Below are 17,951 nucleotides of genomic sequence, written 5' to 3'. Positions count from 1 at the left end.
ATCAGGATGCACCCTGTGGCCATACAAGTGTCTAGGGGTCTGAAAGGAAGACTAGGTAGAGTGCATAAACACACTGACAGACACACATAGAAGGAAACACACATCGTCCCTCTATAGAACACTTACTACCAACACACCCACATGTACATTAACCCTCTGAAACACATACACACACCCTGCATTTATCTGGCCACTAATGGTCTTGGCTGGAGGATGAAGGCATTTGTTATCGTCTTCAGGAGAGGCCAAGGTTTGTTCATCATCACTACCCAGGAGGCACCACTCTGATCTCTCTGTGCCAGTCTTTGTGTGCAGCTCTCTGTGGATTCACCCAGGCTCACTGGCCTGTAAAGCAATCTAATCTTCACTGGACTGCAAGAGCCTTACTGCCTTTACAGAGAGCTGCAGGGCTAAACTGTAGCCAAACACTGAACTGGCAGTTTTTTATCGTTTTCAAATTAATGGCAACATTAATGATCTTTACTATCATTGGATAAAAAACATATTACACATGTAACAGTCTTGGGAGGATAAAAGAGAGCGAGAGAGAGAGAGAGAGAGAGAGAGAGAGGCGAGAGAGAGAGAGAGAGAGGGAGAAACAGGAGGATTCATTGGATAAATGGACTGACATTTCTGAAGGGAATCAATTCAGTTACCCCACTGAAACTTGCACTTGTGTGTAGCCTATGTTATGATGTGTAGACTATTTTATGATATGTGTTGTACTAAACAGTATATTAGAAAACCATTCATGATTGCTTTACATACAACATTTGGTCATTGACATACTGTATGTAGTCATTTGATGCTCTCTGGTGGCCTTTTAAGGCATAGCAGCACAGCACTGCCTCCCCATGCTCTCCCATACAGATGACAAAGATGGTGAATAATGAAGGTGTCGCATAAAGGCTGTTTACCTATCTCTTATGCTACATGTGGCGGCGATCTGCTTTTAATAGTGCAGACATAGAGGAGGTGTGAATATAGATGTGTTGCCATGACTCTTGCCCGCTGGCCTGCATGTATTCACTGAGTAGACTCTTGGACTACAACAAGTATGTATTCTGATTGCCAACAGTAGTAATATGTTGAGTGTGGCACTTGATAACAACTGTATAATCATTCTCAATGTGGAGTGATTGACCTGTGCTCAGCCACCCTCTCCTTGCAACATGATGCAGGCAGGCAATAGATGAGAAAACAAAGTGCTTCAATAGGGTGAAGGCAGAGGTTGAATATGAGTACAGGCAGAGAGAGATGGAGAGAGAAGGAAAGAGAGAGACAGACATACAGATGTAGGATCTTAATTTGAGCCAGTTTGCTACAGCAGGAAAATAATTTTGCAGCAACAGGAAATGTGAATTATGATGTGGATTATAATTAATGGACATTTTTTGTAGGGGTTGATACATTTTCTGTTTGGGCAAATCAAGTCTGACATTTTAAAATGGAAATGACAAACTTTAGAAGCCTTTTGTAATACAATACAAGTTTGCATTTCTTGCTCTGCAGTACAAATCTCAGCAACAAAAGAGTGATCAAATTAAGATCCTACATCTGTACAGACAGACAGACATACAGACATACAGGCAGACTAGGTCTATAGTAATAGGCTGCTCCAGTGTTCTGGAACTTGATGATGTCACAATGCCACTTTACCAGGGATGGAGTACAAGGGATGGTGAGATGTGTCCATTTATGAATTCAAATATTCAACTCCCCAATAAGAGGATCAAAGGTTCTCTCACCCAGGTGTACAAACAAACAGACATGCATGTACATACAGACATGCACGGACACACACCTACACACACAAAAATACCCACGCACACACCCACTCCTCTATCCACATGAAGTGGTCAGGGCATCACAGTGATCTAGCTACAAGGACATTGAGAGAAGCCATTTCTCTGCTCTAGAGACTGTAACATTGATGAGGTTCACTGGACGCTCAAACACACCTCCAACATGTCCGTGAAATAAAAGATTACATCATCATTTTAATCCAAGTACTTTTCATATGACTGCACAGTTAGATAAGTATTACTACAGTGAGGACAATTAATAGAGATCCACACTCTTTTCACACTTCGGTAGGCTATCTATGCCAGGGGCTATTCTAGATCCTGAGCTATGAGAATCCCTTGACCTGGCCGAGCTCCCCTCACTGTACTGTAACACCAGGCTAACACCTATCAAGAGTAATCATGGCTTTAAGTGACCAGTCTATCCTCAGGGGGATACTCCTGACAACACATTGACAGCCAGGCTCTATTACGGTCTGTCAGCTGCTGTTTTTGCTGGCTCTGTCTTTACCCTGCTCATAGGACATGATGGACAGTGTGTGTGTGTGCGTGTGTGTGTGTGTGTGTGTGTGTGCGTGCGTGCGTGCGCTTGCGTACATGCGCTGATGCCTATGCATGCATGCCTATGTTTGTGTGTGTCCGTGTCTGCATTAATGTGTGTGTGCATTCGTTCCTATGCATGCATGCGTGGGTGCACATGCATATCTGTGTGTGTGTGTGTGTATGTGTGTGTGTGTATGTGTGTGTGGGTGTATGACTGAGGGCTGGAATGAACAGTCAACTGTTTCTCATTAGTGTCTAGCTGCAGAGGGATAGCAATAAGACAGTGATGTATGAATGTCCCCTGAGCAATCAGAGACACTATGAGCCATCATGGGAAGAATATATACAGCTTGGTACGAGACTCTGAAACAATGAATGGGTTTGATAGACAAAACGTTTTTATACTCTACTACAGTGTTTCCCAACTCCGGTCCTCGAGTACACACAACCAGTGGAGGCTGCTGAGGGGAGGACAGCTCATAATAATGGTTGGAATGGAGTAAATGGAATGGTATCAACAACATGGTTTTCATCTGTTTGATACCATTCCATTCACTCCATTCCAGCCATGCCACTCCAGCCATTATTATGAACCGTCCTCCACTTATGAGCAGCCTCCACTGCCCCCAACAATACATATCTTGTTGTGGCCCCGGACAAGCACACCTGATTGTACTTGTCAACTAATCATCAAGCCCTTGACATCTGAATCAGGTGTTTTTGTCCAGGGCTACAATACAAATGTGTACTGGAGGACTGGAGTTGGGAAAAACTGTGATAATATAATACTATATGATACAGATTCTCTCTCTCTCTCTCTCTCTCTCTCTCTCTCTCCCTCTGAACCGTAGAGTTGTATTGTTAATTCCACAGACATCGCTCTGTCAGTGAGATCCCATGGAACAGACATAGCATCTCTTGTGTCACCCTAATAATAAATTACATATATTTTGAGGGAAACGCAGGGCAGGGCAGCACATACAAACTGCATTTAGTCCAATAAAAATACATGAGATTATTATGGTGATAAATAAAAGGCAGTTGCTCCATGACACAAGAGTACTCTCTAGTGGAACAAAAAGCTTACAGCACCTGGTATTCCCAGGCGGTCTCCCATCCAAGTACAAACCAGGCCCGATCCTGCTTAGCTTCCGAGATCAGACAAGATCAGGCATATTCAGGCTGGTATGGCCGTAAGCGAAGGAACAACTCTTGATACACTATATAAAGACATGAACAAAATTTATCAGTGATTCGTATTTCCATGCAACTTAATGAACCGACTAAAATCAAAGGCTGAATGTACTGCCTATATTTTCTGGGAAACGCACTGTCTATTATTTAATTTGATCAGGTTAGGACAGCACATACAAACTGCATTTAGTCCAATAAAAAAACATGATATTATTAGAGTGATAAATAAAAGGCAGTTAATCCATGACACATATATTTTGAGGGAAACGCACTGTCTATTATTTAATTTGATCAGGGCAGGGCAGGGCAGCACAAACAAACTGCATTTTTTCCAATAACAATACATGATATTATTGGGGTGATAAATAAAAGGCAGTTGCTCAATGACACAAGAGTACTCTCTAGTGGAACAAAAAGCTTACAGCACATGGTATTCCCAGGTGGTCTCCCATCCAAGTACTAACCAGGACCGATCCTGCTTAGCTTCCAAGATCGGACAAGATCAGGCATATTTTTATTTTTATTTTTATTTTTTTTAATTAACCCATCATAGCTTTTTACAGCTTTTATTTTTTTTACATATCATAGCTTCATATTTCACATCACATCTTCACATCTCATAGCTTCACAGCTTATTTTTACATATCATAGCTTCATATTTCACATCACATAGCTTCACAGCTTATTTTTACATATCATAGCTTCATATTTCACATCACATCTTCACATCTCATAGCTTCACAGCTTATTTTTACATATCATAGCTTCATATTTCACATCACATCTTCACACCTCATAGCTTCACAGCTTATTTTTTTACATATCATAGCTTCATATTTCACATCACATCTTCACATCTCAGCCTATAACACAGATTATCAGTCCACGTCATAGCTTCTTACATGCTTTTACAGCAACTGGTATTCCAAGGTGGTCCCCCATCCAAGTACTAACCAGCCCTAAACCTGCTTAGCTTCCGAGATCAGACAAGATCAGGCATATTCAGGCTGGTATGGCCATAAGCGCATGAACAACTCTTGGTATACTATATAAAGACATGAACAAAATGTATATGTGATTCGTATTTCCGTGCAACTTAATGAACCGACTAAAAACAAAGGCTGAATGTACTGCCTATATTTTGAGGGAAACGCAATGTCTATTATTTAATTTAATTTGGGCAGGGCAGCACATACAAACTGCATTTAGTCCAATAAAAATACAGGATATTATTAGGGTGATAAATAAAAGGCAGTTGCTCCATGACACATATATTTTGAGGGAAACGCACTGTCTATTATTTAATTTGATCAGGGCAGGGCAGGGCAGGGCAGGGCAGGGCAGGGCAGCACATACAATCTGCATTTAGTCCAATAAAAATACATGATATTATTAGGGTGATAAATAAAAGGCAGTTGCTCCATGACACAAGAGCACTCTCTAGTGGAACAAAAAGCTTACAGCACCTGGTATTCCCAGGCGGTCTCTCATCCAAGTACTAACCAGACCCAATCCTGATAAGCTTCCGAGATCAGACGAGATCGGGTGTATTCAGGCTGGTATGGCCGTAAGCGTGGGAACAAATCTTGGTACACTATATAAAGACATGAACAAAATGTATCAGTGATTCGTATTTCCGTGCAACTTAATGAACCGACTAAAAACAAAGGCTGAATGTACTGCCTATATTTTGAGGGAAAGGCACAGTCTATTATTTAATTTGATCAGGGCAGGGCAGTATATAGAAACTGCATTTAGTCCAATAAAAATACATGATATTATTAGGGTGATAAATAAAAGGCAGTTGCTCCATGACACAAGAGCACTCTCTAGTGGAACAAAAAGCCTACAGCACCTGGTATTCCCAGGCAGTCTCCCATCCAAGTACTAACCAGCCCCAATCCTGCTTAGCTTCCGAGATCAGACGAGATCAGGCATATTCAGGCTGGTATGGACGTAAGCACAGGAACAACTCTTGGTACACTATATAAAGACATGAACAAAATGTATCAGTGATTCGTATTTCAATGCAACTTAATGAACCGACTAAAAACAAAGGCTGAATGTACTGCCTATATTTTGAGGGAAACGCACTGTCTATTATTTAATTTGATCAGGGCAGGGCAGCATATACAAACTGCATTTAGTCCAATAAAAATACATGATATTATTAGGGTGATAAATAAAAGGCAGTTGCTCCATGACACATATATTTTGAGGGAAAGGCACTGTCTATTATTTAATTTGATCAGGGCAGGGCAGGGCAGCACATACAAACTGCATTTAGTCCAATAAAAATACATCATATTAGTAGGGTGATAAATAAAAGGCAGTTGCTCCATGACACATATATTTTGAGGGAAACGCACTGTCTATTATTTAATTTGATCAGGGCAGGGTAGCACATACAAACTGCATTTAGTCCAATAATAATACATGATATTATTAGGGTGATAAATAAAAGGCAGTTGCTCCATGACACAAGAGCACTCTCTAGTGGAACAAAAAGCTTACAGCACCTGGTATTCCCAGGTGGTCTCCCATCCAAGTACTAACCATGCCCAACTCTGCTTATTTTCCGAGATCAGACGAGATCGGGTGTATTTTTTTAAATTTTTTTATTATTTTTTTTTATCAAAAAATTCAATTTTTTACAATATTTACAGTACAATATTACAAAGAACAATACAGAAGACACTAGCCTAACATAGGCAGGTGAACAATTCACCCCCTATCAAATCAAAGAACCCAAAGAAATAAAAATACAAAAAAAACTAGTATACAAAAAAACCCAGCCATGACTAAGACATAACAAATTCCACCCACAAAATAGGCAGATTAAATGCAACCCCCTATCAAATAAAAATAAACAAAGAAAATATTCAAAATAATTCTTTCAAAAATTATAAGTGATTCCTCCACCATCCACCTTTGCAATCAACCCACACCCCTCAACAAAATGTTCATCAAAATCTTCCATTCCATAATTAAACAACATATCCATGTGTTTACTAAACAGTGATATAAAAATACCCCACACCTTCACCCTCTTCCTGTCAAAAAAACCATAATTCCCCTACAAAAAATAGCATACCTCACAAAACTCTAAACAATATTCAACAAGCACACATTAACACCATCACATTTACCAGACACTCCAAATAACACAAGTTCCTCCCACACATACTTTTTCAAGAAATCACCCCCCCAGTTTTTACTTAACATTTCCTTAACTTTACAAAAAATTTATTTTAATTCCTCACATTCTATAAACAAATGCATAAGCATTTCTGGGAAACATCCACATATATCGCATTCCCTTTTTACTTCACAATTAATTTGATGTAACACCACCTTTGTAAATATTCTATTGTGTCTTAACTTAAAATCATTATTTTCACACTCCTTACTATTATATTTTACATTTAAATTTTCCCATATCTTTTTTTCATCCAATTCTGGAAAAACTGTTTTCCAAAATTTTTCAGCAGCCGGCCTTCTATAACATTTTCCTACCATTATTCTATACAATATTTTCACTGGTATAGTAGATAAATGTACTTTCTTCTTACTGCTACCAATGAACAAATTAGGAAATACAAACAGATTTTCTCTTTCAACTTCACTATTTATTAAATCCACCCATGCGCTTGGTATACTATTCTTTATCTTGTCATACATATTATTCACTGTTCCCCTTCCCACCTCTTCATCCCATTCCTTGATAATATCAAAAATAGCGTCTTCAGGTAAAAACCCTGGAATTACCTCATATGTATAATCTTTTATTTGTCGTAGACCTGCACTCCTAAATACTTTATTATACAAAACTTGTTCTTTGTTCTTGATTTTCTCATTCAGAAATATAGGTTGATTCATAATCAGGTCAATATGACCACATTCATAATATACATTAGGCAACAACTCTGCCCATGCATTTAGCACCTCTTTATAAAAATCTGGTACCTTTTCAAACATTTTCCTTTTAAGCCCCATCAATAAACCATTATCTCCACATCCACCACTCTCCTCTAAGTAGACCTTAAAGAAGTGTTTCCAGCCATAATCTTCACTGTCATACAAATATTTCTTTACTGTTTTTATCCTAATAGCTTTTCTTTTGACATCTAAATCTACAAGTTTTAAACCTCCATCCACATAGTCAGCTATCAATGTTTTCTGAGATATTCTAACTCCTTTACCATCCCATATAAAATTAGACACCACATTATTCAAGTCATTTAGCACCCACTCAGGCATGTCCAGGACTCCCAAAACATACACAAATTTAGATAATACCAAAGCATTTGCAACAATTACTTTACCTTTTAACTTTAATTTTCTATTTTTCCAGAAATTCAACGTTAGCTTGACTTTATTAAGGATCCCAGTCCAAGTTATATCTTTTGCCTCTTTCTCCTTTACACCAATGTTTACTCCCAGCACTTTAATAAAATCCCTTGCTATCTTGAATGGAATCTCACACTTATTTGCATTGATATCCCCAACAAACATTATTTCAGTCTTCTCTATATTAACTTTAGCACCCGATGCCTTACCATATATATCTATGATTCTCATAATGCTTCCAATGCTTCCTATATCCTTCACAGTGCAAGTAGTGTCATCAGCGTACTGATGTACAACACTGATACCACCACCTGGGATTCCGACACCCCTTACCTCTTTATTACTATTTATTAATGTAGCTAACGGTTCTGTAGAAACACTGTACAACAGAGCTGACAATGGACAGCCCTGCCTTACTGACCTCTCTACAGGGAAAGTATCTGTTAACACTCCGTTACATTTGACACAACTTTTAGCCCCGCTATACAACAGGTTGATCCAAGAAACAAACTTTGGCCCAAAACCAAACCTCTCCATAGTCTGTAATAGGAAGCTATGCTCCACTCTATCAAAAGCTTTGTTAAAATCCAAACTTAATACTATACCGCCTTCATTTTTCATTTGATTAACAACATCTCTAATTGTACAAATTACATCTGCAACATCTCTTCCAGGTATACCGTAGGCTTGTGTTGATGCAATAATACTCCCAATCACCTTTTTCATCCTATTCGCTAACACTTTAGTCAATATCTTATAATCCGAATTTAGAAGACTAATAGGCCTATAATTTTCTAACTTTAATCTACTGCCCCTATTCTTGAATAAGATCGTTAACATACCAGTTGACATAGACTCAGGGATTTCCTTATTCTCTTCCATATAATGAAACACCTTCACTAAAATGGGTGCCAAAATATCTACAAAGACTTTATAGAACTCATTTGTTAAACCATCCAAACCCGGACTTTTATTGCCTTGAGTGTTAACAATTGCTTCCTTGATTTCCATAATCGAAATCTCTTCATCACACATCATTCTATCCACCTGAGATACTTTGGCACTAATTGTATCCAACACTTTTTCAACACACACTTTATCTACATCATTCTTTTTGTAAAGATTTCTGTAAAAGGATTCAACTGTATCTAAGATCTCAACAAAATCGTTTACCTTTACACCTTTTTCATCTTCCAACTCTACAATGTAACTCTTAGTTTGTTTTCTTTTTTCAAGCCCCAAAAAAAGGATGTACATTTCTCTCCCTCCAAAGCGTACTGTGCCCTACTCCTAACAATAGCACCCAAACATTTCTTTTTTTCATAACGACCCAGCTCTGCATGGATTTTCAAATAGTTCACAACATCATAGTCTGGATCAGTATCAGCCTTTTCAAGTTCATGCAACATCCTATTTCTAAGCATTGTTTCTTTCTGCTTATCTAACCGGTTGTGATTTCTAGCATACCTAATACTCCTGTTTTTTACTTTTCCTTTCACTTCCTCCCACCATAAACACACATTCTCTTTTAACAGTACATTAGACATTTCATCATTAATACATTCAACAATTTCATTTCTATATCCTTCCTCCTTTAACAGACTGGCATTTAAACACCAGACACCTCCCCCTCTCCTCTCCACACCAAAACCCATTTGAAATGACATTACTGCGTGATCACTATATGCTGTAAAGTTATATGACATCTTCTTAACATGCTGCACCAATTCTTGTTTTGCTAGACATAAATCAATTCTACTTTGTTTTAATTCCTTTAGCACCACCTGCCTTCTAGAAAACACTCTTCTGTTTGGATTTTCAGCCCTCCATATATCTACTAGATTATCCTCATTCATAAGTTTCCATAATGCATTTCTAGAAGAGTCATATCTGAATCTAGCACAACTAGAGGCATCCATTCTACTACACCTCACATTAAAGTCTCCTATCAGTATACAGTTTTCTGAGCACAGTGTTTTTAAGTTGTGAAACATTTCTCTCCTTTCAGATTCAATGTTTGAAGCATAAACATTGATTAAACGAAAAACTACATTTTGCACTTCAAATTCAATTGCAATAAGTCTGCCATCATTGTCAGCATATATTTGTTTTACATTTTGAACCACATCGTTTTTTTATCAAAATAGCCACACCACATGTTTTATCACTTCCATGACTACAAAAAATTAAATCAGACCATTTACTCTTAATCTCCTGTATTTTGGAATCTGTCCAATTGGTCTCTTGAAAACACAACATGTCTGCCTTAACAGACACTAAAACCTGCTCAAATTTGCTCATGTTTCTCAAACTGTTACCATTTAGGGATGCGACTGTAATCATTATTAATGTGTGCAGAGGTATAATCAGAGCAAAACAAGTCCTTTCAAAACCTACTTTTTCTTTTTCCAAATCCCATCATCTCCCTAGTTTTCGACAATGACCTCTTATTTTTTGCAAACAACTGATGATCCTCACTATCTATTTCATCCTCCGTCTCCTGATTTGGAGCGGCAGGGAAGCCTTTTGAAAAGTGCGCTTTAACAGTGCCAGTGACTTCAGTGGACCCAGCTCGCTCTTTGGTGTAATTTTTACACACGCTTGAAACTGGCTCAGGCACCTGAGAAGCACCTTGCACCATCTCTACCTGTGTATATATTTCACCCATCATGTGCTGCTGTTCCACCTTGTCAGCAGCAGAGACCAAAACTGCGTCTCGTGTTTTGCCAGAAGACATTACAGGCTCTTCAGGCATATCTGCCACTGTCTCTGAAGTCACACTCCCCATGTCACTCTCTTTTTCTCCCTCCATAAACACACTCCCCTCCTCTTCCTCAGAAGTGAGGTCCATTGTTTGCAAAAGTAAGTGATCTTTTCCCTTCTTACAGCTACATCTAACTTTCGGTCTGTCACACATTTCACACACATTACCTATGTTCAAACATTCTCTGGCATAATGCCCTTGTTCACTACATTTATGGCAAGTGAATTCTGGACATTCCTTAAGTATGTGCCCCGGCTGAATACATAGTCTACATACCTTCACTTGATTGTCATGGATTACACGAAAATATTCAAATCCCTCGACAGTGTTAAATTTGGTAGAATATGGCAAGGATTGCACATTGTCTGTGAACTTCACCTTTTAAAATCTCGTCCCGTCTACAATGTCTGTTCCTGGCCACATCCTCCTCTTGATTGGCGTGGTCGCCTTCACTTTCCAGCCTCTTAGTTTCTCATATATCTCCCCATCTGTAATGTATGCAGGCAAGTTCAAAAAGGACACCACAAGCTCATCGTTCCCTAGCTCTTTAGCCATGATTTGACAGTTCTTTATCTTTAGCCTGTCCATTAGTCTTTATTTTCCCTTTACATGAGACATTGTTATTTCATACTTATTTCCGTCTCTCATTCTACATCCAAGTATTGTTCCACAAACTTCCCTTATTCCTCTCAGCAATTCCATCGTTGTTATTTTCCCTTCTCCAATTATTTCCACGTTCACCGTCAGTTCCTTCTCATACTTTCTTTTCTTCAGTTCTTCATTTGAAATTCTGATTTCACTGTTGTCCTTTCTCGTCGTCGTTTGTATTCTTGATGTTGACGCCATGTTGTCCATCCGGTTATTTTAATCAATATCAATATCCCCCAAACAGCTCACGCCGATGGGGGATAATAACAAAAAAGTTTAAAAGAAAATCAACTACAATCACACACAAACTTTCAAACTTATAAATCAAATAAACCTCCAAAAAACGATATCCTCTCTCAAGCACTCAGACACCTGCCGCTCATCCACTTCCTGAAATTCCAAAAAGGGGCGTATTCAGGCTGGTATGGCCGTAAGCAAGTGAACAACTCTTGGTACACTATATAAAGACATGAACAAAATTTACCAGTGATTCGAATTTCCGTGCAACTTAATGAACCGACTAAAAACAAAGGCTGAATGTAATGCCTATATTTTGAGGGAAACACTTTGTCTTTTATTTAATTTGACCAGGGCAGGGCAGCACATACAAACTGCATTTAGTCCAATAAAAATACATGATATTATTAGGTTGATAAATAAAAGGCAGTTGCTCCATGACACAAGAGTACTCTCTAGTGGAACAAAAAGCTTACAGCACCTGGTATTCCCAGGCAGTCTCCCATCCAAGTACTAACCAGGCCCAATCCTGCTTACTTTCCTAGATCAGACGTATTCAGGCTGGTATGGCCGTAAGCGAGAGAACAACTCTTGGTACACTATATAAAGACATTAACAAAATGTATCAGTGATTAGTATTTCCGTGCAACTTAATGAACCGACTAAAAACAAAGGCTGAATGTACTGCCTATATTTTGAGGGAAACGCACTGTCTATTATTTAATTTGATCAGGTTAGGGCAGAACATACAAACTGCATTTAGTCCAATAAAATTACATGATATTATTAGGGTGATAAATAAAAGGCAGTTGCTCCATGACACAAGAGTACTCTCAGTGATTCGTATTTCCATGTAACTTAATGAACAAACTAAAAACAAAGGCTGAAAGTACTTCCTATATTTTCAGGGAAACGCACTGTCTATTATTTAATTTGATCAGGTTAGGCAAGCACATACAAACTGCATTTAGTCCAATAAAAATACATGATATTATTAGGGTGATAAATAAAAGGCAGTTGCTCCATGACACAAGAGTACTCTCTAGTGGAACAAGAAGCTTACAGCACCTGGAATTCCCAGGCGGTCTCCCATCCAAGTACTAACCAGGCCCAATCCTGCTTAGCTTCCGAGATCAGATGAGATCTGGTGTATTCAGGCTGGTATGGCCGTAAGCACCGGAGCAACTCTTGGTACACTACAGTGGAGAAAAAAAGTATTTAGTCAGCCACCAATTGTGCAAGTTCTCCCACTTAAAAAGATGAGAGAGGCCTGTAATTTTCATTATAGGTACACGTCAACTATGACAGACAAATTGAGAAGAAAAAAAATCCAGAAAATCCCATTGTAGGATTTTTTATGAATTTATTTGCAAATTATGGTGGAAAATAAGTATTTGGTCATCTACAAACAAGCAAGATTTCTGGCTCTCACAGACCTGTAACTTCTTCTTTAAGAGGCTCCTCTGTCCTCCACTCGTTACCCGTATTAATGGCACTTGTTTGAACTTGTTATCAGTATAAAAGACACCTGTCCACAACCTCAAACAGTCACACTCCAAACTTCACTATGGCCAAGACCAAAGAGCTGTCAAAGGACACCAGAAACAAAATTGTAGACCTGCACCAGGCTGGGAAGACTGAATCTGCAATAGGTAAGCAGCTTGGTTTGAAGAAATCAACTGTGGGAGCAATTATTAGGAAATGGAAGACATACAAGACCACTGATAATCTCCCTCGATCTGGGGCTCCACGCAAGATCTCACCCCGTGGGGTCAAAATGATCACAAGAACTGTGAGCAAAAATTCCAGAACCACACGGGGGGACCTAGTGAATGACCTGCAGAGAGCTGGGACCAAAGTAACAAAGCCTACCATCGGTAACACACTACGCCGCCAGGGACTCAAATCCTGCAGTGCCAGACGTTTCCCCCTGCTTAAGCCAGTACATGTCCAGGCCCGTCTGAAGTTTGCTAGGGTGCATTTGGATGATCCAGAAGAGGATTGGGAGAATGTCATATGGTCAGATGAAACCAAAATATAACTTTTTGGTAAAAACTCAACTCGTCGTGTTTGTAGGACAAAGAATGCTGAGTTGCATCCAAAGAACACCATACCTACTGTGAAGCATGGGGGTGGAAACATCATGCTTTGGGGCTGTTTTTCTGCAAAGGGACCAGAACGACTGATCCGTGTAAAGGAAAGAATGAATGGGGCCATGTATCGTGAGATTTTGAGTGAAAACCACCTTCCATCAGCAAGGGCATTGAAGATGAAACGTGGCTGGGTCTTTCAGCATGACAATGATCCCAAACACACCGCCCGGGCAACGAAGGAGTGGCTTCGTAAGAAGCATTTCAAGGTCCTGGAGTGGCCTAGCCAGTCTCCAGATCTCAACCCCATAGAAAATCTTTGGAGGGAGTTGAAAGTCCGTGTTGCCCAGCGACAGCCCCAAAACATCACTGCTCTAGAGGAGATCTGCATGGAGGAATGGGCCAAAATACCAGCAACAGTGTGTGAAAACCTTGTGAAGACTTACAGAAAACGTTTGACCTGTGTCATTGCCAACAAAGGGATTATAACAAAGTATTGAGAAACTTTTGTTATTGACCAAATACTTATTTTCCACCATAATTAGCAAATAAATTCATTAAAAATCCTACAATGTGATTTTCTGGATTTTTTTCCTCATTTTGTCTGTCATAGTTGACGTGTACCTATGATGAAAATTACAGGCCTCTCTCATCTTTTTAAGTGGGTGAACTTGCACAATTGGTGGCTGACTAAATACTTTTTTTCCCCACTGTATATAAAGACATGAACAAAATGTATCAGTGATTCGTATTTCCATGCAACTAAATGAACCGACTAAAAACAAAGGCTGAATATACTGCCTATATTTTGAGGGAAACGCACTATCTATTATTTAATTTGATCAGGGCAGGGCAGGGCAGCACATACAAACTGCATTTAGTCCAATAAAAATACATCATATTAGTAGGGTGATAAATAAAAGGCAGTTGCTCCATGACACATATATTTTGAGGGAAACGCACTGTCTATTATTTAAATTGATCAGGGCAGGGCAGGGCAGCACATACATACTGCATTTAGTCCAATAAAAATACATGATTTTATTAGGGTGATAAATAAAAGGCAGTTGCTCCATGACACATATATTTTGAGGGAAACGCACTGTCTATTATTTAATTTGATCAGGGCAGGGCAGGGCAGCACATACAAACTGCATTTAGTCCAATAAAAATACATGATATTATTAGGGTGATAAATAAAAGGCAGTTGCTCCATGACACAAGAGTACTCTCTAGTGGAACAAAAAGCTTACAGCACCTGGTATTCCCAGGCAGTCTCCCATCCAAGTACTAACCAGTCCCGATCCTGATTAGCTTCCGAGATCTGACGAGATCAGGCATATTCAGGCTGGTATGGCCGTAAGCACAGGAACAACTCTTGGTACACTATATAAAGACATGAACAAAATGTATCAGTGATTCGTATTTCCATGCAACTTAATGAACCGACTAAAAACAAAGGCTGAATGTACTGCCTATATTTTGAGGGAAACGCACTGTCTATTATTTAATTTGATAAGGGCAGGGCAGGGCAGCACATACAAACTGCATTTAGTCCAATAAAAATACATGATATTATTAGGGTGATAAATAAAAGGCAGTTGTTCCATGACACAAGAGTACTCTCTAGTGGAACAAGAAGCTTACAGCACCTGGTATTCCCAGGCAGTCTCCAATCCAAGTACTATCCAGGCCTGACGCTACTTAGCTTCCGATATCAGACGAGATCGGGCATATTCAGGCTGGTATGGCCGCAAGCTTGAGAACAAATCTTGGTACACTATATAAAGACATGAACAAAATGTATCAGTGATTAGTATTTCCGTGCAACTTAATGAACCGACTAAAAACAAAGGCTGAATGTACTGCCTATATTTTGAGGGAAAGGCACTGTCTATTATTTAATTTGATCAGGTTAGGACAGCACATACAAACTGCATTTAGTCCAATAAAAATACAGGATATTATTAGGGTGATAAATAAAAGGCTGTTGCTCCATGACACATATATTTTGAGGGAAACGCACTGTCTATTATTTAATTTGATCAGGGCAGGGCAGGGCAGCACATACAAACTGCATGTAGTCCAATAAAAATACATGATATTATTAGGGTGATAAATAAAAGGCAGTTGCTCCATGACACAAGAGTACTCTCTAGTGGAACAAGAAGCTTACAGCACCTGGTATTCCCAGGCAGTCTCCCATCCAAGTACTAACCAGGCCCGATCCTGCTTAGCTTCCGAGATCGGACGAGATCAGGTATATTCAGGCTGGTATGGCCGTAAGCGCAGGAACAACTCTTGGTACACTATATAAAGACATGAACAAAATGTATCAGTGATTAGTATTTCCGTGCAACTTAATGAACCGACTAAAAACAATGGCTGAATATACTTTCTATATTTTGAGGGAAACACACTGTCTATTATTTAATTTGATCAGGTTAGAACAGCACATACAAACTGCATTTAGTCCAATAAAAATACAGGATATTATTATGGTGATAAATAAAAGGTAGTTGCTCCATGACACATATATTTTGATGGAAACGCACTGTCTATTATTTAAATTGATCAGTGCAGGGCAGGGCAGCATATACAAACTGCATTTAGTCCAATAAAAATACATGATAATATTAGGTTTGATAAATAAAAGGCAGTTGCTCCATGACACATATATTTTGAAGGAAACGCACTGTCTATTATTTAATTTGATCAGGGCAGGTTAGGGCAGCACATACAAACTGCATTTAGTCCAATAAAAATACATGATATGATTAGGGTGATAAATAAAAGGCAGTTGCTCCATGACACAAGAGTACTCTCTAGTGGAACAAAAAGCTTACAGTACCTGGTATTCCCAGCCGGTCTCCCATCCAATTACTATCCAGGCCCGACTCTGCTTAGCTTCCGAGATCAGACAAGATTGGGCATTTTCAGGCTGGTATGGCCGTAAGCTTGAGAAAAAATCTTGGTACACTATATAAAGACATGAACAAAATTTACCAGCGATTCGATTTTCCGTGCAACTTAATGAACCGACTAAAAACAAAGGCTGAATGTACTGCCTATATTTTGAGGGAAACGCTTTGTCTATTATTTAATTTGACCAGGGCAGGGCAGTACATACAAAACGGCATTTAGTCCAATAAAAATACATGATATTATTAGGGTGATAAATAAAAGGCAGTTGCTCCATGACACATATATTTTGAGGGAAACGCACTGTCTATTATTTAAATTAATCAGGGCAGGGCAGGGCAGCATATACAAACTGCATTTAGTCCAAAAAAATACATGATATTATTAGGGTGATAAATAAAAGGCAGTTGCTCCACGACACAAGAGTACTCTCTAGTGGAACAAGAAGCTTACAGCACCTGGTATTCCCAGGCGGTCTCCCATCCAAGTACTAACCAGACCCAATCCTGCTAAGCTTCCGAGATCAGACAAGATCGGGTGTATTCAGGCTGGTATGGCCGTAAGCGTGGGAACAAATCTTGGTACACTATATAAAGACATGAACAAAATGTATCAGTGATTAGTATTTCAGTGCAACTTAATGAACCGACTAAAAACAAAGGCTGAATGTACTGCCTATATTTTGAGGGAAACACACTGTCTATTATTTAATTTGATCAGGTTAGGACAGCACATACTGCATTTAGTCCAATAAAAATACAGGATATTATTATGGTGATAAATAAAAGGCAGTTGCTCCATGACACATATATTTTGAGGGAAACGCACTGTCTATTATTTAAATTGATCAGGGCAGGGCAGTGCAGCACATACAAACTGCATTTAGTCCAATAAAAATACATGATATTATTAGGTTTGATAAATAAAAGGCAGTTGCTCCATGACACATATATTTTGAGGGAAACGCACTGTCTATTATTTAATTTGATCAGGGCAGGTTAGGGCAGCACATACAAACTGCATTTAGTCCAATATAAATACATGATATTATTAGGGTGATAAATAAAAGGCAGTTGCTCCATGACACAAGAGCACTCTCTAGTGGAACAAAAAGCTTACAGCACCTGGTATTCCCAGGCTGTCTCCCATCCTAGTACTAACCAGGCCCGATCCTGCTTAGCTTCCAAGATCTGACGAGATCAGGCATATTTTTTTTTTTTTTTTTTTAAGTTTAATTTCTCCACATCATAGCTTCCTATATCATGTCATAGCTCCTTATGAAACACCATAGCTTCAGAGCTTTTAATTACATGTCAAAGCTTCTTATATCACAGCTCCCAATAACCCATCATAGCTTCACAGCTTATTTTTACATATCATAGCTTCATATTTCACATC

General features: G+C 38.9%; 5 non-coding genes and 6 pseudogenes across 5 annotated transcripts; all 11 read right to left on the bottom strand.

Annotated features, from left to right (window-relative positions):
- Positions 1-3,428: 3,428 nt before the first annotated feature.
- LOC121583760 lies at positions 3,429-3,547 on the bottom strand. The gene has a single exon (XR_006003616.1). It is a non-coding gene; the product is annotated as a 5S ribosomal RNA (ribosomal RNA).
- Positions 3,548-4,447: 900 nt separating this feature from the next.
- LOC123484692 lies at positions 4,448-4,566 on the bottom strand (annotated as a pseudogene).
- Positions 4,567-4,996: 430 nt separating this feature from the next.
- LOC121583768 lies at positions 4,997-5,115 on the bottom strand. Its single transcript, XR_006003624.1, has one exon. It is a non-coding gene; the product is annotated as a 5S ribosomal RNA (ribosomal RNA).
- Positions 5,116-5,385: 270 nt separating this feature from the next.
- On the bottom strand, positions 5,386-5,504 carry LOC121583767 (annotated as a pseudogene).
- Positions 5,505-12,010: 6,506 nt separating this feature from the next.
- LOC121583686 lies at positions 12,011-12,119 on the bottom strand (annotated as a pseudogene).
- Positions 12,120-12,597: 478 nt separating this feature from the next.
- LOC121583718 lies at positions 12,598-12,716 on the bottom strand. Its single transcript, XR_006003578.1, has one exon. It is a non-coding gene; the product is annotated as a 5S ribosomal RNA (ribosomal RNA).
- A 2,161-nt stretch (positions 12,717-14,877) lies between these two features.
- Positions 14,878-14,996, bottom strand: LOC121583643 (annotated as a pseudogene).
- A 275-nt stretch (positions 14,997-15,271) lies between these two features.
- On the bottom strand, positions 15,272-15,390 carry LOC121583665 (annotated as a pseudogene).
- Positions 15,391-15,800: 410 nt separating this feature from the next.
- Positions 15,801-15,919, bottom strand: LOC121583638. The gene has a single exon (XR_006658643.1). It is a non-coding gene; the product is annotated as a 5S ribosomal RNA (ribosomal RNA).
- Positions 15,920-16,470: 551 nt separating this feature from the next.
- On the bottom strand, positions 16,471-16,589 carry LOC121583673 (annotated as a pseudogene).
- A 410-nt stretch (positions 16,590-16,999) lies between these two features.
- Positions 17,000-17,118, bottom strand: LOC121583750. The gene has a single exon (XR_006003606.2). It is a non-coding gene; the product is annotated as a 5S ribosomal RNA (ribosomal RNA).
- Positions 17,119-17,951: the final 833 nt, after the last annotated feature.

Source organism: Coregonus clupeaformis, unplaced genomic scaffold (genome assembly GCF_020615455.1).
Source record: "Coregonus clupeaformis isolate EN_2021a unplaced genomic scaffold, ASM2061545v1 scaf0407, whole genome shotgun sequence".
NCBI lineage: Eukaryota > Metazoa > Chordata > Actinopteri > Salmoniformes > Salmonidae > Coregonus > Coregonus clupeaformis.
Note: the sequence above shows the minus strand (reverse complement) of the source record. Positions and strands in the feature narration are given on the sequence as shown.